Genomic DNA, 12,574 nt, shown 5'->3' on the forward strand with positions numbered 1-12,574 from the left:
GGTCCTTCACCTGGTACAGCGCATTATGTCTCTCTCTCCAGATGAGATATCCGACTTCCCGGATGCTGAGTTCCACGCAAATCTCCATTCCCTCCTTGCTCACAACCAGGAGGTTTTTGAAGGCATGGGGACATTGCCATACACGTACAAGATTCGACTCAGACCGGATGCCATCCCTGTCGTTCACGCACCTCGCAGGGTTCCTGCGCCACTCAAAGACCGCCTCAAGTCACAACTGCAGATTCTTCAGGACCAAGGGGTCCTATCCAGGGTCACGGAGCCCACGCCATGGGTCAGCTCAATGGTCTGTGTAAAGAAGCCCTCTGGCGAGCTCCGTATATGTATAGATCCTAAAGATCTGAATAACAACATCATGCGGGAACACTATCCCATCCCGAAACGAGAGGACCTCACCAGCGAGATGGCGCGAGCCAAAATATTCACCAAATTGGATGCGTCCAAAGGATTCTGGCAGATCCAACTGGACCCGGCCAGCCGAAGACTATGCACATTCAACACCCCTTTTGGCAGATTCTGCTACAACCGGATGCCATTCGGCATCATTTCAGCATCTGAAGTTTTCCACCGCATTATGGAGCAGATGATGGAAGGCATCGAAGGGGTACGTGTATATGTGGACGATATCATCATTTGGTCCACCACTCCGCAGGAACACATGCATCGTCTACGACGTGTCTTCACCCGCATACGACAAAATGGCCTGCGTCTCAACCGTGCGAAGTGTGCCTTCGGCCAGACGGAGCTGAAATTCCTCGGGGACCACATCTCAAGGTCAGGGGTCCGTCCCGATGCAGACAAGGTTAGCGCCATCACAGCCATGCCACGACCGGCTGACAAGAAGGCTGTCTTAAGATTCCTGGGCATGGTCAACTTCCTTGGGAAGTTCATTCCCAACCTGGCTTCTCATACAACAAATATGCGCCATCTCGTAAAAAAATCGACAGAATTCAACTGGCACCAATCGCATCAGCGGGAATGGGAGGAGCTCAAGCACAAACTGGTCACGGCACCAGTGCTGGCCTTCTTTGACACGACTCGCCCTCCAAAGATCTCAACAGACGCCAGCCAATCTGGTATTGGAGCGGTACTCCTGCAAAAAGACAGCACGTCGTCATGGGCCCCGGTTGCATATGCCTCACGAGCCATGACCCCTACCGAACAGCGCTACGCGCAAATCGAAAAAGAATGCCTGGGCTTGTTAACTGGACTGGACAAGTTCCACGACTATGTGTATGGCCTGCCACGATTTACGGTCGAAACTGACCACCGCCCCCTGGTCAACATCATTAACAAAGACCTGAACGACATGACTCCTCGCCTCCAGCGCATCTTACTTAAACTCAGGAGGTACGATTTCGAACTGATCTACACTCCGGGGAAGGAGCTCATCGTGGCGGACACTCTTTCCCGAGCAGTGAGCACACCACCAGATGCGGAGGGGTTCGTGCGTCAAATTGAGGCACACGTAACTCTGACAGCAGCAAATCTGCCAGCTGATGATCCTAGTCTGGCCCACATACGCGCAGAGACGGCGACTGACCCCCTTCTGCAGCGAGTGATGCGCCACATGACGGAAGGGTGGCTCAAAGGGCAGTGCCCCCAGTTTTATAATGTGCGAGATGATCTTACCAACATAGACGGGGTCCTTATGAAATCACACAGGATCGTTATTCCGCACAGCGTGCGCCAGATGATTCTTCATCAACTACACGAAGGCCACTTGGGCGTCGAAAAATGCAGACGAAGGGCCCGGGAGGCGGTATATTGGCCGGGTATTAATGAAGACATAGCCAACATGGTGCTCAACTGCACAACCTGTCAGAGGTTTCAGCCGGCGCAACCTCCGGAAACACTTCTACCACACGAGATGGTGACGTCCCCCTGGGCGAAGGTGGGTGTTGACCTATTTCACGCGCTCGGCAGAGATTACATCGTTATTATAGACTACTTCTCAAACTACCCGGAAGTCATGCCTCTCCATGATCTGACGTCGTCCGCAGTCATTGGGGCCTGCAAGGAAACATTTGCTCGCTATGGCATTCCAAGGACTGTCATGTCAGACAATGGACCCTGTTTCGCCAGCCGTGAATGGTCGTCCTTTGCCGCAGCATATGGTTTCACTCATGTGACATCCAGCCCTCTGCATCCACAATCGAACGGGAAGGCTGAAAAGGGTGTCCACATCGCCAAGCAGCTCCTGTGCAAGGCGGCTGCTGCCGGATCGGACTTTAACCTTGCCTTGCTGGCCTATCGATCGGCCCCGCTATCCACGGGTCTCTCGCCAGCGCAGCTACTAATGGGTCGCTCCCTCAGGACGACGGTACCTTCCATCCTGGCACCAACAACAGACCATGAGGCGGTTCTTCGGAACATGCAACTGCAGCGTGATCGCCAGAAAAGTCGGTACGACACACGAGCGACGGACCTGCCCCCCCTGTCCTCCGGAGACAAAGTACGCGTCCATCAACCGTATGGCGGCTGGTCAGCACCGGCCGAAGTCCTCCGACAAGTGGCTCCCCGCTCGTTCCTGGTTCGCATGCCGGATGGTTCAGTGCGTCGCCGCAATCGGCGCGCCCTTCGCCGACTTCCACGCTCACAGCCACACAGTACTCACACGCCAGATCCTCAACAGGCTTCCGAGGATGACTTTGTGGAGCTGCCGCACATCACGCCCTTTCCATCGCCACCCATGGCCATGCCTGCACAGCAGCCGGTGGTTCTTGATCCACCCTTGAGGCGATCAACCCGAACTCGTCGCAAGCCCATTAGACTGGACTTATAATACCGTTCATATGTTTAACAAGTTGCACAATTTTACATGATAACCTGTTGTTGTTTATCGTTCCAGATGTCGTCTGACTGGACAACTGTTCAAGTTTTTTTTCCTTCTTCTCTCGCTCGCATTTATGTTATGTTATGGTACAACTTGGTTCATGTGACGCACCCGACATCGCCCCATGTACATAGTTCCGTCATATGCACATGCTGCACACGACACACACACACTCTTAGATGCACTCACGACACAATCATATTTATTACCACGTAGGCACATATCTTTGTAAAAAGGGGGGATGTCATGATATTCAAACACACACATCATGATGGACACACCAACAGGCAAATCAGAGCACACAACACCACAACCAATCACAGACAAGAACACCAACCACATAAAAAGCACGAGCACGACACCTGGTGGTCAGTAGGTCTGGGGACAAAGAAACAAGGAAGAGCTGTTAAAACATCACAAGCAGGGAACCCCCACGTGCAGAGTGCAAAGACAAAACTGTACATAGTAAGTTTAAATAAAATAGCGTTGTACCATATACAACCGTGTTGGCTCATCTGTGTGTCAGAACACCCAACACCACAGTTCTGTTGAAGGAACTGGTGAAGCTGAGGCTCCTCAGGCATTGCTCCTGGGTGAAGTGAGAGTAGGTAAAGTGGTGCCTAACTTGGAGAGCTCCCCCACAACACCCCCCACCCCCGCACCCTCTGCTCACAGCTTCCCCTCTCTGCAGCCTCAACTCCAAGTGTCTTTCATGTTGAAGACCCAGAGACACTGCAAGCACAGCCTCCACACAGGTTACAGGGAAGCATGATTAAAGGGATTTAAACATAAAATAATTGGTGGGGATTTGAGAGGCGACATCACATTCAAGGACTTGGGAGAGGAAAGGGAACTTGGAGATTGGAATAAGGATAGTTTGATCATGGGTTTGCTTTTTTGAGGAGAGGATAGATGATAACAGATTTAAAGGGGTAAGGAACAGCAACTGAAGAGAGAGAACTATTAGCAGTCTGCCTAATATGGGGGCCAGGAGAGTGAGTTGGGTGGTCAAGAGTTTAGTGAGAATGGGATTGAAGGAGCAGGAGGTGGGTCTCAGACTCAGAGAGCAAAATGTTGTTTTAATATATATTTTTATTCGGGTTTTATAATTTTTGCAGATTATGCAATAAATTTTGAAATACAAACTGGTACAGAATAAATATTTCTGCTCACATAAGAACAGAATAAGACAGGATTATCTCAGATATTCTCAAAATTTAGTGCCCCTATCTATACAACGGATGAACTCGAGAATAAGGGGAAGGATGCTAAAGCCATACAAACATAATAGAATGACATAACAAGATGCACAATTTTGTATGTAGAGAAATAAAGACCGCCTGCATGGCTCATGGGAAACCTTGTTGGAGCTGGTAAGGCAGAATAGAGCCCATAAATTTGATATGGTGATCCTATACTTTTCGGAATGGAAATGGAGCACAGCAGTCAAGAATTCCATAGGGATACAATCCATCACTATTTTATGCCATTTTTAAATCAAAGAATATTTGTCACTAAATGATATTTTTCCATGCTGAAAAAGTTAGGATATTTTCCAGCCTTTTTTCATTAACGTCAATAATTCTCCTGTCTAGGAGACACAGATTTAGGAATAAAGGATTCAATTCCAAAACAGTGCCAAATATCCTCTCACGTTATTGAACTGCACCAGACCAATAGGACTGAATCTTGCCACAGGCCCATACCCCTGTATATAATTACCCTCAACTACCAAGCTCTTTAGGCACATCAGCGATATAGATACATAGAAGATAGAAGGAGGAGGCCTTTTGGCCCTTCGAGCCTGCTCCGCCATTCATCATGATCATGGCTGATCATCCAACTCAATAGCCTAATCCTGCTTTCTCCCCATAGCCTTTGATCCCATTCTCCCCAAGTGCTACATCTAGCTGCCACTTGAATATATTCAATGTTTTAATATCAACTACTTCCTGTGGTAATGAATTCCACAGGCTCACCATTCTTTGTGGCAGGATCAAACCTGTGTCTCGAAATCGGTGTGATATGCAATATTTTAAACTGGGCCTCCTTCATTCTATTGCATACCGAAATTTTATTGGCATATTCCCATATACTATCCCATGTCTCTTCATCAATGTTGGTTGCCAAGTCTCTGTCCCAAGACTGCAGGGTTCCCAATGTATCAACACAGGATCTAGAACACAAAGCACCATAAAACTTGCTAACTAACAGTTTGGACTCCACAGAAATCGGGATTATTTCCATTTGGGAAATAGAAGCGTCAAGATGCAAAGTTATCTTATGAAGGATAAAGTCTCGAAGTTGCAAATATTTTTAAAAAGGAGTGTCTCGGGATTTCAAATTGTTAGCATAGCTACTAAAAGGATGACAAGGAGTCACCAGTGAACATATGTCCCAACCTACAAATGCCTCGATCTCTCTAGACATCAAATCCATGGTCTAAAATACCTGGTGGGAAATCCGGGTTGCCCTGAATGGGAGAGAGAGCGGAAGTCAGTTTAGATCTCCCTTCTAGTTGATGGACAATTGTCCAAGTTCTAAGAATGTTTATAATTATAGGATCCTCATACTCAGCGGAGCCAGTCCTGAAGTCCCTGTAAAACAACAAGACCTGTAAAGGATACAATGTCTATACACCTGCTTCAATATCGAGCTAAATGGAGAAGGTGTCCTCTCGAACCCAGTCCCTTATAAACCTAAAATGAGAGGCTCATTGGTACAACTTACTATTCGGGACCCCCAATCCCCTATTAGAACTTGGTAGCTGCAGTTTGGTCAACTTCAAACGAGAATACCAAGGTACACCGGACACTCGGAGAGAAAGAGAGGGAGGGAAGTCTAAACTAGAGGGCATAGGTTAAGGTGAGAGGAGAGAGATACAAAAGGGTCCAGAGGGGCAATTTTTTCACACAGAGGGTGGTGAGTGTCTGGAACGAGCTGCCAGAGACAGTAGTAGAAGAGGGTACAATTTTGTCTTTTAAAAAGCATTCAGACAGTTATATGGAAAAGATGGGTATAGAGGGATATGGGCCAAATGTGGGCAATTGGGACTAGCTTAGTGGTAAAAACTCGGCAGCATGGACAAGTTGACCGAAGGGCCTGTTTTCATGCTGTAAACCTCTATGACTATGACTCCGTTTTGTTCCATATGAACAAGCTGACCATTCCATTAATCTCCTTTAAGACTCCAGGACACAATACAATTGGTATCTGCAAAGGGTACAATAATCGAGCAACACATTCAATCAATGTGATCCTACCCAGCCACCGTAACAGCAGGGTGGACCAACTAATAGACACAATCACCTGAGGGAAATTCCCCCCATAAAGTTGCTTAAAGAAAGTGGTAATTGCAACACCCAGGTCGGTAAACCCCGAGGGGGACCATCTGAATGTGCAGTTAGCAAAGGAGGCTTACCTCTTAGCTCACCCACTGGCATAACCTCAAATTTGTAAAATTAATCTTGTACCCATAGGAAAAAATGCTAAATCTATCTACCACATCAATAATAGCAGGAACTGAGACATCCAGCTTAGATACAAACAGCAGCACATCGTCAGCATAAAGCGTGATTTTATACTGCTTCCCCCGAACTGTGCAGCCCAAAAACTTAAGGATATTGTCTAAATGTCTTTGCCAAGGGCTCTACAGCAATGTGAACAGCTGGGGGCTAAAATTCTCAGATCTATAACCACTCGTTAGCACTACCCTCAGCACCTGTATCTGTAAAACCTCAGATACTTTTCACCAGTTTACTTACTCAAAGGTTTATCTAGGTGTCTCTATTAATGAGGAGAACAAACCACAAACACAAGTTCATATTCAACAATATTTATTTGACACAATTAACCCTTAAATTACCAACAAAATACATTAGAGGTACCCAAGATTAATGTATACTACCCGCAAAGGTGGCTTGGTAGGGGTATGGATCTGATCACTGCGTTCCTCTGGTTGGTCTTCACGAAGGTGGTTCTCGCTGGGAGTCCCTTCCTTCCTTTCCCCTGGTCTGGTCTGGTCTTCTCTGGTCTGGTCAAGTTCATCTCCCATGCTGAGCCTTCACTGCAGAGGGATCCGGAGTGCCTACTTTTATCCCCCTTTAGCTTTGTACCCTTTTCCCACTTCCTGTGGCCTTTTGCCAAAGGGGTATTGAGAGGGGTTTTTAGTGTCCAATGATCCAATTGATGCCCGATTGACAGGTCACCTGGGCCCGCCCCGGGTGTCCATCTCCAGTGACGATATTAGCACATACACCTTTACCAAATAAGGTGACGGCGGGAACTCTGGGTGCCAAGAGTCTGGTCCAGCCTAGGCTTTTAACAATGGATCAGTGCACATCAATCCAATTGATTATCAGATTATCCCTTGACGGCCGATTGACAGAGCAGGTCTGGACATGTCTTGGCAGCCTGCCTGACCTTTAGCGTATCTGACCTTGGCCAGTTCAAATTCCCATGAGGCTGTGCTGGAGTGACTGTGGCTTGTTTTAAAGTGCCCAATTCTTTAATTTAAAATGGCCAATTTTAATCGGGCCCAAGTGCTAAGCCCTGGTAGGTCATCACAACATAGTCCTCTCCCAACCCAAATTCCGCAACATATAAAGCAAGTAGTTCTACAGGAAGCACATTCTTTAGGATTCTTGCCTGCCTTCAAAATCCAGGAAATATTAGCTTCTCAGAGTGTCAGCGGTAACAGACCTACCTCAAATGAATGACTATACATACTTCTCAACGTATCTATTAACAAGTCGTCAAATTCCTTGTAAAACTCACACACAAAGCCCAGGGGCTTTACCCAGGTGGAGCTCCCAAATGGGCACAGCCACCACCCTTTTAGCAATAGGAGCATTTAGGACCAGCCATTGATCTTCTGATGCTGTGGGATGGTTGAAGGAACAGAAGAAACGGTCCATACACGTCACTATATAACTCAGCATAAAAATCCCTAAATGCCTTATGAATATTCTCGGTTTCAATTAATCTATTACCCTTGGAATCTAGCACAGAGGGGATAGCCCTAGAATCGGCCCTCTTCTTAGTCAAGAAAACCAGGGCTTGTAAACTCCTCTTGGCCTGAAGAGTCAAGAAGGAATCAAACCTGAACCACGTTAATCTCCCCAACAATAAGCACTTGGAGTTTCTACTGCCCTCCCTCTCTGCCTCAGCCAGTTTAACTTCAAAAATTACAGTGAACATCTTAGCAACCATCAATTCAAATACAACCCCCAAAGAATACAACACTAAGTAATCCTTAATAACTTCCAAACAACATCCAGAAGACAAAAGAAACACCTTTTAACAGAAGCACATTAGGTTTACATTTACTACTGAGAACATTTACAATTCTGAATTCACCAAATGATCAAGAGATAGTCTTTTCATGGCAGAGAGATCAACAGCACACCTGCTCTGTCTGGCTTCAGCTCCAACATTGAAAACGAAACTAAAACACATCCTGCAGCAAACAGCCTAAAACAAAAGTAAAAAGCTGACAGACAGCCCAGCTCCACCCACTCACTGACATCACTTCAGTAGTAAACACCCATTTCTTAAAGGATTGGATTGGATTGGATTTGTTTATTGTCACGTGTACCGAGGTACAGTGAAAAGTATTTTTCTGCGCGCAGATCATTAAGTACATGGGAAGAAAACGGAATTTAAAAAAATACATAATAGGGCAACACAAGGTATACAATGTAACCACATAAGCACCGGCATCGGATGAAGCATACAGGGTGTAGTGTTAATGAGGTCAGTCCATAAGAGGGTCATTTAGGAATCTGGTAACAGCGGGGAAGATGCAGTTTTTGAGTCTGTTCGTGCGTGTTTTCAGACTTCTTGATCTCCTGCCCGATGGAAGAAGTTGGAAGAGTGAGTAAGCCAGGTAGGAGGGGGTCCTTGATTATGCTGCCCACTTTCCCCAGGCAGTGGGAGATGTAGATGGAGTCAATGGATGGGAGGCAGGTTTGTGTGATGGACTGGGCGGTGTTAACGACTCTCTGAAGTTTCTTGCGGTCCTGGGTCGAGCAGTTGCCATACCAGGCTGTGATGCAGCCCGATAGGATGCTTTCTATGGTGCATCTGTAAAAGTCGGTAAGGATTAATGCGGACATGCCGAATTTCCTTAGTTTCCTGAGGAAGTATAGGCGCTGCTGTGCTTTCTTGGTGGTAGCGTCGACGTGGGTGGACCAGGACAGATTTTTGGAGATGTGCACCCCTAAGAATTTGAAACTGCTAACCATCTCCACCTCGGCCCCGTTAATGCTGACAGGGGTGTGTGCAGTACTTTGCTTCCTGAAGTCAATGACCAGCTCTTTAGTTTTGCTGGCATTGAGGGAGAGATTGTTGTCGCTACACCACTCCACTAGGTTCTCTATCTCCCGTCTGTATTCTGACTCGTCATTATTCGAGATCCGGCCCACTATGGTCTTATCGTCAGCAAACTTGTAGATGGAGTTGGAACCAAATTTTGCTACGCAGTCGTGTGTGAACAGGGAGTAGAGTAGGGGGCTAAGTACGCAGCCTTGCAGGGCCCCGGTTTTGAGGACTATTATGGAGGCGGAGTTGTTGTTCATTCTTACTGATTGTGGTCTGTTGGTCAGAAAATCGAGGATCCAGTTACAGAGTGGGGAGCCAATTCCTAGGTTTTGGAGCTTTGATATGAGCTTGGCTGGGATTATGGTGTTGAAGGCAGAGCTGTAGTCAATAAATAGGAGTCTGATGTAGGAGTCCTTGTTGTCGAGATGCTCTAAGGATGAGTGTAGGGCCAGGGAAATGGCGTCTGCTGTGGACCGGTTGCGACGATATGCGAATTACAGTGGATCAAGGCGTTCTGGGAGTATGGAGGTGATGCGCTTCATGATCAATCTCTCGAAGCACTTCATTATGACTGAAGTCAGGGCCACCGGACGGTAGTATTGAGGCACGTTGCCTGGTTCTTCTTTGACACTGGTATGTTGGTGGTCTTCTTGAAGCAGGTGGGGACCTCGGGGTGGAGTAGGGACAGGTTAAAAATGTCCGCGAACACCTCTGCCAGCTGGTCTGCGCAGGCTCCGTGCACGACCAGGGATCCCATCCGAGTCCGTCGCCTTCCGAGGGTTCACTTTCAGGAAAGCCGATCTGACTTCGGAAGCTGTGATGGTGGCTATGGGTGAGTTTCATAGATTATCATAGAATTTACAGTGCAGAAGGAGGCCATTCGGCCGATCGAGTCTGCACTGGCTCTTGGAAAGAGCACCCTACCCAAGGTCAACACCTCCACCCTATCCCCATAACCCAGTCACCCCACCCAACACTAAGGGAAACTTCGGACACTAAGGGCGATTTATCATGACCAATCCACCTAACCCGCACACCTTTGGACTGTGGGAGGAAACCGGAGCACCCGGAGGAAACCCACGCACACACGGGGAGGAGGTGCAGACTCCGCACAGACAGTGACCCAAGCCGGAATCGAACCTGGGACCCTGGATCTGTGAAGCAATTGTGCTATCCACAATGCCACCGTGCTGCCCACGGCCAGTTATGGGCTGCTGGGGCACTCGCCAGCGGATTGTTGGTTACCGGCTCGAACCGAACATAGAATGCATTGAGTTCATCGGGAGGGGTGTGCTGCTGCCAGAGATACTGTTCGGCTTCGCTTTGTAGCCCGTTATGTTGTTTAGTCCTTGCCACAACCGCCGAGAGTCTGTCTGTGACTCTAGCTTGGTTTGATATTCTCTCTTGGCATCTCGGATGGCTTTGCGGAGGTCGTACCTGGATTTCTTGTATAGGTCAGGGTCGTCTGCCTTGAACGCCTCAGATCTGCCCTTCAGTAGGGAGTCAATCTCGCGATTGAGCCATGGTTTCCGGTTGGGGAACGCACGTACTGCTTTCTTTGGCACGCAGATGTCCATACAATTGCTGATGAAGTCTGTGACGGTGGTGGCATACTCAGTTAAGTTGGTCACTGAGTTCTTAAATATGGACCACTCCACTGTCTCTAAGCAGTCACATAAGAGCTCTTCTGTTTCCTCGGACCAGCACTGCACGACCTTCTTAGCTGGATTCTCCCGCTTGAGTTTCTGCTTGTATGCCGGGAGAAGGAGCACCGTCTTATGGTCTGATTTCCCAAAGTGTGGTCGGGTGATGGAACGATAGGCGCCCTTGATTTTTGAGCAGCAGTGGTCGACAGTGTTATCGCCCCTCATGGGACAGGAGATGTGCTGGTGCAATTTTGGCAGTACACTCCTGAGGTTGGTCTGGTTGAAGTCTCCAGATGAACAAGGCCTCTGGGTGTTCTGTTTCATAGTTGTTTATAACTGTGTACAGTTCGTCCAGCGCCTTCCTCACTTCTGCCTGGGGTGGGATGTAGACCGCTGTGATAATGGCTGAAGTGAACTCACGTGGAAGATAGTATGGGCGGCACTTCACGGTCAGGTATTCCAGGTCCGGGGAGCAGTAGGTTGCCAGGGTCGCCACATCCAATCACCAGAAGGATTTGAGATGAAGAGGCAAACCCCTCCACCCTTTGCTTTGCCTGATGATGCCGTGCGGTCCGCCCAGTGAATTGAGAAGCCTTCAGGTTGTATGGCACAGTCCGGTGAGGCGGGGTGAGCCATGTCTCTGTGAAACAGAGCACACAGCAGTCTCTTACTTCCCTCTGAGAGGTAAGTCTGACTTTAAGTTCATCCAGCTTGTTTTCGATCGCTTGGACGTTTGTCAGGAGTATGCTGGGGGGAGGGGTCTTGAAACTGCGTTGCTGCAGTCTAACCTGCTGACCGCCACATTTCCCTCGCTTTCGCGGTCGACGGCTGAGGCTGGATGATCCTGGGATCCGATGGAAGAAGTATGACCTTGTGGAAGGTAGGTGGTTGCGTCTGACAGGGTCCAGGGCGCTGGCGGGGACCAGGGTGCTGGTTACATTTCCGGGGTCGCGTCTGGCAGGGTCCCAGGCACTGATTGAGGTAGAGGGGTTGCTAGGGGGGCATGTTTGCGATCCGGATGGATCCCGGCGTTCTGTGGGCATGGGAATACCTTGCAGCGCGTCGGGTTCTCGTGCGGGGTCTCTGCCATTTCGGGGGTCTTGCGCCGTGGGCAGGGGCTTCCTGAGGCAGGTTGGGCTGAGTCCCGTGGTCTGTTTCCTCCCTGGGCGCTCCTGGGGTTGTGTCTTGAAGTAGACCCGATCGGGCCTCCACGTGGATTCTTCTTTCTTCCATCTCCAGGTAGGTCGGGTTGCTGGGCGGGCCTCTCCGGGTCAGGTCGCTGGGCGGGTCTCTCGGGTCGAGTTGGGCCCGGTCTCATCGTCGGGGGTCATGTCGGGAGCTCCGGGGACTGGGCCGGGTGATCCAGGGGCTGGCGGCGGTTGTTAGGCCGGGTTGGGAGCTCCGAGGTCCGGGTCGGCTCCAAATCGAGGTCGGGGCTTCACTTCCATTTTGGGCCCGATCCACTTCCAGGTCATGGAGGTCAGGTCGGGTTTGGTCAAAAGGTCTCCACGGGCCTCGGAGGATAATCAAACCTGCAAGAAAAGATAAAGAGAGAGGTTAGTAATAATGTTAGTCTTAGAATTAAATTTTAAAAGATTAAAACGAGTATAAGTTTAGTAAAAAGTGAATCTTTTGGGGAGAGCTCGCAGAGAGTCGCCTCGCTCTGGCGCCATCTTCTGGAGGACTCTCACTACAGATATTTATGTACACACCCATTTATAAACACCCATTTCTTAAAGGTACTCTCACATGA

This window comes from Scyliorhinus torazame, chromosome 8 (assembly GCF_047496885.1).
Source record: "Scyliorhinus torazame isolate Kashiwa2021f chromosome 8, sScyTor2.1, whole genome shotgun sequence".
Lineage (NCBI taxonomy): Eukaryota > Metazoa > Chordata > Chondrichthyes > Carcharhiniformes > Scyliorhinidae > Scyliorhinus > Scyliorhinus torazame.